General features: G+C 34.0%; 1 non-coding gene across 1 annotated transcript; it reads right to left on the minus strand.

Moving 5' to 3' along the window:
• Positions 1-1,966: 1,966 nt before the first annotated feature.
• LOC126070776 (U6 spliceosomal RNA) lies at positions 1,967-2,073 on the minus strand. Its single transcript, XR_007516297.1, has one exon. It is a non-coding gene; the product is annotated as a U6 spliceosomal RNA (small nuclear RNA).
• Between the last annotated feature and the right edge of the window lie 10,934 nt (positions 2,074-13,007).

The following is a 13,007-nucleotide window of genomic DNA, read 5'->3' on the forward strand; positions in this document are numbered from 1 at the left end:
TAATGGTTTAGTGGTGCTAGAAAGTGTTAGACAGTAGAAATTAAGATTTGTGTAATTCCCCAGGAGATATTTAGGAAATAAAACATTGGCATTGATTTTTTTTTTCCCCCTTCTGATTGAAGCAAATAGGTTTTCATTATGTTTCAGTAAAAGTTTTTAGACTATCCATGTGAAATCAACATAATTTGCCTTTATGGGTTTCTTTGTAAGCCTAATTGCACTCTGGACATATTTTTGGAAACAGGAGGAAATCAGGAGGGTTAACAAGGATAATTTTCAAATAAATTTAACTTATCTTTGTTGGATCCAAAATTTAATGGGTCGTACTTCTAAGATCTCCTGCAACACAATAAACACATGTGTGCTTCTCCAGAATACATTTGTCTCTGTCTTTGTGGTTCTGGCTAGGACACAGCCATGCGTAGAGGGAAATGATGTGAACATGTACTTTTAGTGGGGAGAGGAAAAAGTGGGACAGGGTGTTAGGAGTTTCTGCTCTTAGTAATAAAGGCGATTTATCTATAAATGAGATACATAATTAAATAATAGACTCATTGAATAAAAAAACAAAAATAAAGCTGAGATTCACCTATCAAATTTTCATTTTATCAATAACAAAATAACTTTAGAGATATGATTACTGAACTAATAACACCTAATGAGTAAAAATTTTAATGTAGATTTCATGTTATCTATTTTTATGCATAAAAAAAGGGAAACATTTCTGACAAACTACATCATTAAACTACATCATACAACTAGTAAGCTACAGAGTTATAAAAATCCTGATTCTCTGTTAAAACAGTGTCCCAGCATGTCAGAAAAACTTCTGCATTGTTCCCTGTTCTACCTTTATAAGAAGTTTTGCTTTTATCAGTGATTCATTGTATTATAAATGCCTATTTGCCCATCTATTTTCCTTTCAATCGAGACCTTGGGTGGCCCAAATGGTTAAGCACTGGACTGCTAGTCAAATGGTTCAAACCCACCAGGGGCCACTCAAAAGACAGACCTGGCGATGTGCTACCAAAGGGTCACAGCCTTGAAAGCAGTTTGGAACAGCTCGACTCTGCACATATGGGCTTGCTCTGAATGGGAGTCAACTTGACAACAACTAACAACAACAAGAACATTTCTCTTTCAAGACTATTTGATTGGTTTTATTCATTTCTTATTCTTCAACACTTTCCTACATTTAGGCTCTCCCTTTCTGTCTCTGTATTTCTCTTTCTCTATATATACATATATGCATATGTGAGTACTATAAAAAAATTGAATTTAGCTTTTGAATTTCAGTACAACTTTTTGAATCTCAGAGTGCCTATTCTGAGATTCAAAGATTGGAGCTCAATTTTCCATAGCAACCAGAAAGAAGAACATGCAAAAGAGCCTGTGAAGCACACACACACACAGATACACATATGCTTGGGTATGCATAACACACATAAATACAAACACGTATAACAATATAACAACCATTCATATATATGTGTGTGCATTAACAATGTGTAAGAGCCTCAAAAAAATTGAGAACTTATGATGTATATGAGATATTAATGTTAAAAACAAGATTAAAAAAATTAACATGAATAAACAGACTGTCCTGATTTATATATAACTATTGTTTTTATTGGACTAGTTTTCTATTGCTGCCATAACAAGCTACCATGTATAAAGTGGCTAAAAAACAAATAAATACTATCTTACAGTCCTGTAGGCCTGAAGTCCGACATGGGTCTCACTGGTCTAAAACCAAAGTTTCAGTATCCCCCCAGTGGATGCTCTGAGAGTCTTTTTTTTTTTTTTTTTCCAGCTTCTTGATACTGTCCACATTCCTTGGCTTGTGGTCCCTTCCATTTCCTCTTTTTTTTTTTTTTTTTGCCTTCAAATAATCCTTTTTCCTGCTTGACATTTTTTTTATTTTTTATTGTGCTTTAATTGAAAGTGTACAAATCAAGTCAGTCTCAAAAATATGGAATGCTTCATGAATTTGCATGTCATCCTTGCACAGGAGCCATGCTAATCTTCTCTATATTGTTCCAGTTTTAGCATATGGGCTGCCGAAGTGAGCACTCCCTTCCATTTTCAAAGCCAGCAATGTCCAGTTCAGTTCCTAACATTATATTACTCTGACAGTGGCTCTTCATCTGTCTCCTATATATATATATGTATATATATATGTGTATATATGTATATATATGTATATATGTGTATATATATATATATATTGTTTGTTTTTTTAAATTATGGTAAGTATATATATATGTATGTATGTGTGTGTATATATATATGTTGTTGCTGTTGTTAGGTGCCATTGAGCTGTTTCTGACTCATGGCGACCCTATGTACAGCAGAATGAAACACTGCCCTGCCCTGCACCATCCTCACAATTGTTGCTATGCTTGAGACCTTTGTTGCAGCCACTGTGTCAATCCATCTCGTTGAGTGTCTTCCTCTTTTTCACTGATCCTCTAATACCTAGCATGATGTCCTTTTCCAGGGCCTAATCCCTCCTGATAACATGTCCAAAGTATGCGAGACATAACCTCACCATCCTTGCTTCTAAGGAGCATTCTGGCTGCACTTCTTCCAACACAGACTTTTTCATTCTTTTGGCAGTCTATGGTATACTCAGTATTCTTTGCCTACACCACAATTCAAAGGCATCAGTTCTTCTTCAGTCTTGCTTATTCACTGTCCAGATTCAAATGCATATGAGGTGATTGAAAACACCACAGCTTGCATCAGGTGCACCTTAATCCTCAAGGTGACATCTTTGCTTTTCAATACTTTAAAGAGGTCTTTTGCAGCCAATTTACCCAATGCAATGCATTGTTTGATTTCTTGACTGCTGCTTCCATGGGTGTTGATTGTCGGTCATATATATGTATACATACATATATATATAGACAGAGAGAGATAACAAAACACTAGCCATTTCTACATTTTTCACATGTACAATTCTGTTACATTAATGACATTTATCATGTTGTGCAACAATCACTACAGTTTTCAGATTTTTCTTTTACCCTTAAGAGAAGTTCAGTGTCCCTTAAGCATTTACCCTTTTATACTAGCATTTAGTTCCAAAATGCTTATGAGTATCTTTAAAGACTGAAGATAGACTTATATATATATATTTAAAATTGATTAAGAACACTAATAAAGGGAGTAATAAAAATGTATACCTTGATTCATAAAATACATTCACCAATACTTCATGAACATATCTGGCAAGCATAACTGATAATTTGTTCATCCTACTGCCCTTTTTGCTTTGTTTTACATCTTTCTTATTATAATAAATAACACTTAAATATCTAATCTTATTTTAAGCTCATTTGCATCATGTCTAAAATGATTTGATGTCTTGAAGGTATATATTTCTCATTAAATTTTGATATCAAAATGTCCACATAAATCATAAAAATCAACATTTGGCAAATAAAAACTCTGATTTACAAATAAACTAATGATGTTCTTTAAAGTAAGCTGGATAATTGAACATTGTTATAAAAATATTCCCTATTATTAATTTATTGATATTCATACAAACTGATATTTTTAGAGCTTTAAACTGCTTTTTTTCCAGGTTTCTTGCCAACTACACAATACATATTTTAAAGCTGAAATGATATTTATTACAGAAATACCTGAATCTAGTTGTAAAATATTATATATCAAGGAATTTCTCATAGTAATATTCTTATAGAAAAAAGATATGAAAATTGGTCTATTTCAGCCTATCACTGTTGTTTTAACCCACAGTTCACTGACTCAAACCTATTGAACTCAGAGTGAGACCATTCAGTGTGCGGTGTCTATTAATGGAAATCATTACACGATTCAGGCAAAAGGAGTGATTAAAATAGCTCTGTGAACACCATAATTTTCACGTATGATTTTTGCTAAGAGGAGCAGGTCAAAATTATTTTTCTGCATAATTTATACAATATAGAAACTCAAGGCATCCTTAATCTTTAGAAACTGGTATTTCTAGTTGTCAAGTTCAACTTTTCCATAGCAACCAGAAAGGACTTGCAAAAGGATCTGTGAAACACACACACACAGATACACACAGACGCATAAATACAAATACACATAACAGTATATTGACCGTTAAAAGCCTCAAAAAATTGAGAACTTATGATGAGTATGAGACATTAATGTTAAAAAAAAGACAAAAGAGATTCATAAAGACTCTCTTTTTGAATTCTTCAGATATAATCTTAAAAACGCAGCCACTAGTTAAAACTTTTTCATAATCCAAGATTTGAAAACACATTTTTAATTTAAAAAAAATCTAAATCTAATGATTAGGGCTTTAATCAATGATATATAACCACTGTACCCACTAGTAAAGTACAATTTATATTAAATTAAAATACTTCCTTACTTGACAAGACAATACAGTGCTCTATGTCATGCCATGAATTATATGGGTATACTTGTCAGTATAAATTTTCTGGCAATGGTAGTAAAGAATTCTATCATTCACTTTATTTCTAGAGAGAATCATCGTTTCTTATTCATGCAAATGTGACATTTCCATTACTTCTTACAAAAGCCTTGGCGATGCTTCAAAATGAGCATTAGTACAAAATTTTCTACTGCAGCATGGTAAATATATGACTTTTTTTCCCATTATGTTCACAGCTCTCCAAAGAGGACTTTACTTTGATTATGCTGAGCTACTGTCAAGTGAGAAAAACCTATGTTCAGATTTTGCCTTACTCCAAGAATGAATGATCTTTTTCCTGGAATTCCTCTCACACACCAGATAGCATCATTGGTATTATGGGCTTTGTTACTGACTGCTCTGTCTTTCCACTTTACAACTTAAATGTAAAGCTTCTTGGGAAAGGTCTCCACTGCCTAGAAGTGGTAATACGTTCCGAAGATGAAGATAGTAATTAACACGTATTAAATAATTTAGTGAAATAAAAACCTGACAATCATTTGGTGATTCATTTTTAATTGTCAGCAAGAGAGAGTATAAAAGTAACTTTAGTTATCAAGTAGTCCATGTTTTTACACATATTGCTAACAGTAGTTTTGATGAGTGTCGTTTAGCAAATGCTTGCCAGTGCTCACAAATGTACAATATCTATAAATATTGGACTAATATAGTTGAAAGCTTTCCCTACGCCTCATTTAAAATGTTACCAATTCTGAAAAACAAAGTTTGCAAAAGGTATCTGTCTATAGCCATCTTTACAGATCACTGCCATAGAGTGCCCTTAGATTAATGGCACAAAATTTCATGATATTAACATTACAAATGTGTTTTTATTTTATCACTGAGTTTTTATTAGACCTATCAAAACATGTACAACATGTAATAACAAAATGGCAATAGTTGGGCTTTTCTTGTATGAGAAGAATAGGTGGACAAAATGTAAACAAGAATTGAGGAAGTATTTGGATACATATATTTTATGTGAGAATCATAAACTCTCTGATATTTGATTTCTCAAATTTGCTAAGGGAATAATTGCTAATTTGTTGGTGGCTTAAATTTTGCCAAGATATTTTTGTAAACGTTTTGTGGAAAAATTTATTTTATTCTCAAAACAATTGTCTGACATCAGTATTGTGATTAAAAAAAAACCAAAACAATTGTCTGACATCAGTATTGTGATTAGCTATCTTAAACAACTGAAGAAAATAGAAAAGGATTCGACATTCTGCCTATAGTGTGCCTGCTCTGACCCACAGGTATTTTTTTTTTAATTAATTATGCTGCTTCCTTGAATTTTACGTGTAGTAGAATAATTTATTTCCCTTTTTTTCAGTTCTTCCTGTTTGCATTTCTTTTCTTTCCATTATTCTCTTCCCACACTTCCCCCACAGGTTTTGCGGGTATTTTAAGTTTCTTAGATGTTCTTCTAGATGGCTTTTCTTTTTTGGAGATTGTTAATTGAGACAAGAGAGTTTTTGTCTAGATGTTCCTTTTCATTTTTATACTCCATTTTCTGGTAGAATAACTTTTCTCCAATAGCATATCAAGGATTTAGAAAAGTACCAGCAAAGTAAACTTCCTAAACAGGTAAAGTCGATTTTCCCCTCAGGATTTCAAGGATGTATTCAAATTCTAAAAATCCTTAATTACTTTGCTATTTTAGGGATACCAAGTCTTTCACGACAATCTTTCAGTCTTGAAAGAGTTTTTTTTCTGAGCCTCTCCAATTCTTCTCTGTTCCTATCAGCCTTCCAGGAGACATCATGAAGCAGCAGACAGATAAATCGTCACACTGCTTCCAACCTGCTTCTAAAATTAACATCTTTTTTTGTTTGTTTTTTATGCAGTTGCGCTAATCTACTGACTTAACTCTATCATAGTCTGACTGCAGCAGAAAAAACTAGTAGAATGTTAATATGGAAGCCACTATTATTTTTCTGTGTAACCCGAATATATGCTTTATTTGTTACTTCAAAAATATATGTTGAATAATTACTATTAGTAGGCTTTATTCTGAATTCTGGAGATGCAATCTTGAATAAAGTGACAAAGTCTCAGCTGTCATGGAGACTACATTCTAGAGATAAAAGAGCCAATAAACAAATAAACATGTATATACATATTAACAGGAGCCCTGGTGGCGCAGTGGTTGAGAGTTACTGTGAGCTACAGCTGCTAAACAAAAGTTGGCAGTTCAAATCCACCAGGAGCTCCTTGGAAACCCCATGGGGCCATTCAACTCTGTCCTATAGAGTTGCTATGAGTCAGAATTGACTTGACCGCAATGGATTTTGTTTGGTTTTGGTTATATACCTATTGATGATAATTACTATGAGTAAAAATATACCAGGGTAAGAGACTGCTACATCTTTCTCCCATGAAGCCACTGATGTGTTGGAACCACTGATCTTTTCGTGAGCAGTCAAGTTCTTAATCACTGTATTACCTGGGAGGTCAAATAATTAAAAAAAAAAAAAAAAATCACCCAAGTTGATTCCAACTCGTAGTGACCCTATAGTACAGAGTAGAACTGCTCTAATTTACAGCCAAGCAGTTGTATAGTCTATAAAAAATAGCTGTACCAAAAGGGGTATGGGACAGAAAGTTCTTTAACTCACTTGAAATCAGAGAAGCAGGTGAGATACTGCCTTGTGGCAGTCTCCCACAAAATAGGGAACCTAATGCAAGATGCAGAGGTGGAGGAGTTCCTCTCAAGACTGCCTGTCATGTTTAAGAAAATTATAGGGCATTTCACCAAGACTTGGGTCAGGCTACTATTGATTCTTGCCTATGTGGCCTATGTAGGGACATGTAAAGTGGCCAGATCTCATGATGGAGCCATTCTTTCACAAAACTTATTACTTTTTATTTTCAACTTTCACTTCCAAGCCTTTTATTATTTTCTGCCTATACGTAGTATTGGTCCTTCAGTGATTTCCATAACTATAACTTTCCCATATTACATAAACCATTTTTCCATTTGACCCTAGAATAAGCAATATGAAGATCAAATCTGAGGTTAAAATTCATCCAATAAAAAATATATTTAATGGTTTTCCATTTCTACTGAAATAAAGTATGCATCCATCATTTTTTAAGGGTTTCACAATCTTGCCCCAAACCACTTTTTTAATCATTTCCAAATAAGTACCTCATTCCAGTTAATCTGTTTGATTCACCATTTTAATTTAGATTCATTTTAACTTGTCATTTTGGTTCATATCACTTTCTATGTCTGAAGCATTTTTGCATGCCAATATTCTCTCTAGTAGTCAAGATCCATCAGAAATGATTCTTTCTTCACCATTGCTTATTTGAACACTAGAACTGAACTTTTCCAAATATGGCAGATATTTCAAGCATCTAGTTATACTCTTTATATGATATATTACTGCTGGCTTATTTAATTTATAATTGCACACATCATACTACTTTTTATTTTCATCTTGATCTTAGCACATAGGTCATAATCAATATGCCTGGTAAATTCCAAGTAGTTTACCATCAGTTGCAAATTGCTTTTCATGCAATATTTGCCACCTCTGTTAGCTGAACTCTGTTCACAGTTTCATGATCATGTTAGGTAACTCATTTACAGAGAAATATTATGTATGATTTCATTAACTGTATTTTCTAACCAAACTCAGTTCCTAATTATTAGTTTCATGTATAATTTATTATTATTATTTTACCCAAAGTAGATAAGAGCAGGAGCATTGCTTGATTACTTACCCAGATTCCTAAATGGTTATCATATTAAACTAAAACATGATGGACTTAGAACATATGTATGCAACTTTTATTTTATTTACTTTTCTTCACTTCCAGTGAGGAATTCCAACTCTCAGCTATGTTCCCCAGAGCAAATAGCATTTGTTGCAAGATAATTTCAGAAAGTTGAAGTGAAGAACAGGGAGAAATCGAAAATGAAAAATGGAAAATCACTATAGGGTAAATTATTGATCAGTTACCTCTATGGGACTAGGAATCTATCATGCTGAAGAAACTTCCAGAAGCCATGCAAAATGCAATTCAGAACAGTCCGTGTGAAAGATGAGAGATTGGAGCATTTATCTACTGACTCACATCCTCCATTGACTGAGGAATGCATCAGCACTATTAATAATTTAAAAAGTTCTAAAGGCAGACTGAGCAAGCTCCCAGAGTCTCCAAGACGCAGAGACAGAAATACTGAGAAGTGTTAAGGTTGTGGTGGGAAGGACGTCAGCAAGCAAGTAAACTATTCACTGCAAATTTGGATAAAGTCAGAAGTGATCCATGGAGATCCGCCAATAGCGTGTTTCTGTTAAATGCCGTGGAATTGACTGTAAATCATGGAGACCCCATGTACAACAAATTAAAATGTTACCAAGTCCTGTGCCATCTTCACAATCATTGGTATGCTCCAGTTCATTTTTGTGACCACTGTGTATTTTGAGTACCTTCTTCTTTTTTTTTTTTTTTCCAACATAAGGAACTCATCTTCCAGCACTGTATTGGACAATATTCTGCTGTGATACATAGAGTTTTCATTGGCTAATTTTCAGAAGTAGATCAGTAGACCTTTTTCTTGGTCTGTCTTAGTCTGGAAGCTCCACTGATCCCTGTCTACCCGGGGTGACCCAGCTGGCATTTGAAATACTGGTGGCATAGCTGCCAGCATCATAGCAACAGGCAAGCTACCACAGTAGGACAGAAGGGGAGTGGACCAATAGTACAAGCAACACCAATCTATTCAAAAGACACTCTAGGTAGTTTAGGGAGAGCCTAAAGTTTGTTTCACATGCATTTTCATGATGAGTCCATTACCTGGCAATAACAAATAAAAAATAAATTTATTTTAGCCCCATAGGATTATACCACTCTGATTAATGGGCACTACTATGTTCACAAAGCAATGAGCCACTTCAGCTAGACCCTGTGGTATAGTTTTCTTTTTTAGCGATGTTTCTGGTTTATTGGTGAACTCATGAACAACTATTACTGATGTTTCCACTACCAGTACCAGTTGCTGTCAAGTCTATTCTGACATTTACATTAGGTGTCAAATAATTTCTAAGAGAGTACCATGGCCAATCATTGGTAAATGGACTGTGCTTGGTTGTCCTTCCTAATGAGTCTCTTAGTCAATTTCTTGAATAATTTCTAAAATTTATACTGTATTTTATACAAATAACATGCACTTTCTACATTTGTTTTTCAACCACACCCTCCACCCACTGGAGATATTTTCATAAACATCACTATGCCAATGTTTTCGTGAATGTTGCTGTAAAATATTAGCATAGTGTAATTACTAAAATACCTTGCAGGAGGAGAGTATTGTTAGCAAACAAAGGTAGAAGGCACATGTTATTTGAGTAAAAATATGGTAGGCTTCCAGGATAGAGTGAAGGCAGCCAAATATACCAAACAGATACGTGCCTCACATAAGTAATAAGAAATGCTCCTGGATGGGATTTAGTTGGCAAGGCTTGGAGACATATTTTAAAAAACCTCACATACCAAAAGATTATAATTATCTGAATTGTAGGTTAACTAGGATATCTGGCAGCAATTACTGTGGGATATACAGTTCAAATCCGCCAGGCACTCATTGGAACCTCTATGGGGCAGTTCTCCTCTGTCCTATAGGGTAGCTATAGTCGGAATCGACTCGACGGCAATGGTTTTTTTTATACCATGATATTTATATTTTCATGGAGAATAAGGAAGCATACCCCAGAATTGTATGTCTAACCTTTTATTTATTAGTTTGTTATATATGTATTTTCCATGATGAGATGTAAAGCAAAAAAGATTACTTACTGTGTGACTTTTTTTTTATTATTATTAAACATTTTTATCATTGTACAGAGAGGGAGAAAGAAATAGGAAGAACAACACCTCCATTCAGAATCCAGAAAGGATTATTTTCTGATGGAAAAAGTGGTACATTTTAAAGCAGGGAGATGTGGAATAAATCTTGAAAAAGACTAAAGTTCTCATTCATATTCCTAAAGTGTAAAATCCTTTTGCCACCTTGTTCACTGAAAATGATTTTGAAGATGTACTCAGTGTCTGGCCATTTAAAATTAGGTCTTTTCTATGCCAAGTACTTACTTGCTGAAACGACTACATTTTCTCCCCCTGCCCTCCTTTCTACTATGTCTTATGTCCAAGGACTTTGAGCTCTTTAGAAAATTTCATATACTGTAACTACCCAACTTATACTTTTCCTGTTTCACCATTTTAAGAATAACAAGACACAGAATAAAGCTTCTTCTTCAGGTTTAGGATATTGATTTTTTTTTCTGCCAAGAATTCTATTTATTCCCGATATACCACCTTTAGAATAGCTTCCTCCCTAGACAATGATAATCTACAAGACATAGAGATCAATATCAATTAGCCTCAATTCAGAAGTGAATAACAAATCAGTAAGACTTAAAACATAAACAAAATGGAGGAACTTGTCTGAGCCATTAAAGGTAGTAAAAAGACTTAAGACATTGTGAATGAAAAAATTAAGGGAATTCTCTATTTACTCAAACTTTTTTTCCCGCCGTTGATGAACAAATTATTCCTTGTGCTTGTATGTGTTTGGGACTGAAGATTATCAAAACGTTTTAAAAAGTCAAGACAGCTGCAATCCCAGAAGTATCATAGTTTGTTGGTTGGAAAGTGAAAAGCTGATATTTTGTAAATAACCTAAAATAATAAACATGGTAGTACCATTAAGCATTCTAAATAGAGGGACAGACTTCATGTTTTGTTTTGTCTGCAGACAGCTATATTATTATAGAAAACCTGTCTCAATGAGGGTAAAATTATCAGAAATAAAAAAAATATATCTTATTTTTGTCAAAAGATGTTTTGCAAAAAAAGACCTTTTTTTTTTCCATTAAAATATTATTTCAAGTGTCTGCACAGAATTTCACTGGTTTCATTCAAATTAAACTTGAGACAGCAAAACTTTGTAGTAGAAAGGGCCAATGGCATGAAAATATTCCTGAATTAAAAAAAAAAGTGCCTGTATTTATTACTGTAAAATAGGACAAGCTGGCCAAGGTAAACACAGCTTAATTTAAGGTCTTTTGTGATTGAATATATTTTGCTGGATGTCATACAACATAAACTTAGGGTGCTGGAAATGCAGTGCTATTTACAAATTAATTATTCATTGAGTCATACATGAAAACATTAAAATTTTCTTCATCTAAGACTATTCTAAGTGGCAGCGTAATTTGAGAAAGTATCTTGATTCCTTGAACTTTGAGAGCACATACTTATGGAGCAGAATAATTACAAAAGACAAGAGGCAACATTTTCCGGATGTGAAGCCGTAGGTACCCTAACTATATTCACAGCTTAAAATTAATATTATCTAGAACTCATACTGATGTAATCATGTTGAACTTGCTATTCTAAATATGGTATAAAAGATTTGCATAGTTTCATGAAAATAAGATGCAGAAAATTCTTGTTAGTTGTTTTAGAATTTGTGTCTAAAAAAGAGAGAAATAGGAAATTGACTTAGTAGAAAAAAAATCATGCTTTGAATATTATATACTGCATTTTCTTTGAGCAAAAGTTACTTTTAACATGGAATCTTAATTTTTTTGTGCTACATCCAGAGTTTTTCCACTTGGTAAAATTTCTACCACCTATCAAAAAAATCCACTCGCCCAAGGTCCCTGCTCAAAATTGCATGTCTCTTCTTAACATCATTGGAGCAAAAAAAGATAGTTCCAGTAATTAGCCACAGATTTAAGTTATATTTTCCCTCACATGCTTTCCTCTATCTCTCCTTCCTTTTGACACAACCTTCTGAATAAATGTATAGCTATGACCTAGAATTTCTCTGCCACCCGGTACCCTTAAATTCTCATTCTTGCTTCCTTGACTTAACCAGGAATGGAACTTTGCAACATTTGGGTCTGTCCCAGTAACAAGTGAAGGCAGCCATTCCCGAAGCAGACTTTTACTAAATTAAAGAATGATCTAACTAGTCAACTAAGTGAGTACTCCTTGGTCTTATACTCAAGTATTTGTTTTTGTAGGAGGACCATTCATCTAGTACTCAATTGGAATAATAAGCATGGTAAAGTTGTACTTGAGTGCCTCCTTGTCCAATAACATTTTTTTAAACCAATTATTGAATTTACAACCTTGCCTGCTGCCACAAAAGGTAGCCTCTATTTTAAAACGACTTAACATAGCAATTATTTGCCCTGCAAAAAAAAAAAAAAAAAAAAAAAAAAAAGCCCATTGTGCTACTTCTGGCTAGCCTTAGCTCATGCTTTGCCCCAGCTCTAACTGCAAGATTGAGGGTGGACGCATACCGTAAACTGCACACCTCATTCATCCTCATTTGATTTTTCACGGGTGTTCTTTCTCACACCTGGTCATTTTTCTGTAGTTCAGGAACAGTCAGAGAGAATGACTACCAAATGGGGGCTTGAAAATAAAACTGGGTTTAAACAATTACCCGATTTCTTTCATGTGTGATGTCTTCTTTCATATCCTAATATCATTGCCACAGAGGAAAAGTGAAGCACTGATG

This window comes from Elephas maximus, chromosome 2, assembly GCF_024166365.1.
Source record: "Elephas maximus indicus isolate mEleMax1 chromosome 2, mEleMax1 primary haplotype, whole genome shotgun sequence".
In the NCBI taxonomy this organism is placed as follows: domain Eukaryota; kingdom Metazoa; phylum Chordata; class Mammalia; order Proboscidea; family Elephantidae; genus Elephas; species Elephas maximus.